Raw genomic sequence first — 2,200 nt, 5'->3', positions numbered from 1 at the left:
GCCATATCCGGACCTTACGAAAATCTCTCAAAATCACCCAAAAATGACCCGTCACCAATTTTTCCAAAAAGTGATGAAAATTAATTTACCACACCTGACATTCATAAAAAATGTGGAAACGCGCCCGGGTCACTTCATTAAAGCCCCCAATTTCAGCTTTAAAGATTGCCAGAAAGCACACCTGAGAACAGGATTTGGAGAGAGGGGGGGTGGAGAGAGTTTTTGCTCTATTTCTTCCTAAATAATGACACAATCACTCTTCCAGCACTTTACCCTCACTACAAATGACCAAACACACCTACCTGACACAATATTGAAGAAAAAAATTTTTCATCCCTACCTGGCCAAAATTGAAGAAAACTGCCATATCCGGACCTTACGAAAATCTCTCAAAATCACCCAAAAATGACCCGTCACCAATTTTTCCAAAAAGTGATGAAAATTAATTTACCACACCTGACATTCATAAAAAATGTGGAAACGCGCCCGGGTCACTTCATTAAAGCCCCCAATTTCAGCTTTAAAGATTGCCAGAAAGCACACCTGAGAACAGGATTTGGAGAGAGGGGGGGTGGAGAGAGTTTTTGCTCTATTTCTTCCTAAATAATGACACAATCACTCTTCCAGCACTTTACCCTCACTACAAATGACCAAACACACCTACCTGACACAATATTGAAGAAAAAAATTTTTCATCCCTACCTGGCCAAAATTGAAGAAAACTGCCATATCCGGACCTTACGAAAATCTCTCAAAATCACCCAAAAATGACCCGTCACCAATTTTTCCAAAAAGTGATGAAAATTAATTTACCACACCTGACATTCATAAAAAATGTGGAAACGCGCCCGGGTCACTTCATTAAAGCCCCCAATTTCAGCTTTAAAGATTGCCAGAAAGCACACCTGAGAACAGGATTTGGAGAGAGGGGGGGTGGAGAGAGTTTTTGCTCTATTTCTTCCTAAATAATGACACAATCACTCTTCCAGCACTTTACCCTCACTACAAATGACCAAACACACCTACCTGACACAATATTGAAGAAAAAAATTTTTCATCCCTACCTGGCCAAAATTGAAGAAAACTGCCATATCCGGACCTTACGAAAATCTCTCAAAATCACCCAAAAATGACCCGTCACCAATTTTTCCAAAAAGTGATGAAAATTAATTTACCACACCTGACATTCATAAAAAATGTGGAAACGCGCCCGGGTCACTTCATTAAAGCCCCCAATTTCAGCTTTAAAGATTGCCAGAAAGCACACCTGAGAACAGGATTTGGAGAGAGGGGGGGTGGAGAGAGTTTTTGCTCTATTTCTTCCTAAATAATGACACAATCACTCTTCCAGCACTTTACCCTCACTACAAATGACCAAACACACCTACCTGACACAATATTGAAGAAAAAAATTTTTCATCCCTACCTGGCCAAAATTGAAGAAAACTGCCATATCCGGACCTTACGAAAATCTCTCAAAATCACCCAAAAATGACCCGTCACCAATTTTTCCAAAAAGTGATGAAAATTAATTTACCACACCTGACATTCATAAAAAATGTGGAAACGCGCCCGGGTCACTTCATTAAAGCCCCCAATTTCAGCTTTAAAGATTGCCAGAAAGCACACCTGAGAACAGGATTTGGAGAGAGGGGGGGTGGAGAGAGTTTTTGCTCTATTTCTTCCTAAATAATGACACAATCACTCTTCCAGCACTTTACCCTCACTACAAATGACCAAACACACCTACCTGACACAATATTGAAGAAAAAAATTTTTCATCCCTACCTGGCCAAAATTGAAGAAAACTGCCATATCCGGACCTTACGAAAATCTCTCAAAATCACCCAAAAATGACCCGTCACCAATTTTTCCAAAAAGTGATGAAAATTAATTTACCACACCTGACATTCATAAAAAATGTGGAAACGCGCCCGGGTCACTTCATTAAAGCCCCCAATTTCAGCTTTAAAGATTGCCAGAAAGCACACCTGAGAACAGGATTTGGAGAGAGGGGGGGTGGAGAGAGTTTTTGCTCTATTTCTTCCTAAATAATGACACAATCACTCTTCCAGCACTTTACCCTCACTACAAATGACCAAACACACCTACCTGACACAATATTGAAGAAAAAAATTTTTCATCCCTACCTGGCCAAAATTGAAGAAAACTGCCATATCCGGACCTTACGAAAATCTCT

Source organism: Lingula anatina, chromosome 8 (genome assembly GCF_051362555.1).
Source record: "Lingula anatina isolate TDL-2025a chromosome 8, LinAna3.0, whole genome shotgun sequence".
NCBI classification, from domain to species: domain Eukaryota; kingdom Metazoa; phylum Brachiopoda; class Lingulata; order Lingulida; family Lingulidae; genus Lingula; species Lingula anatina.
Note: the sequence above shows the minus strand (reverse complement) of the source record.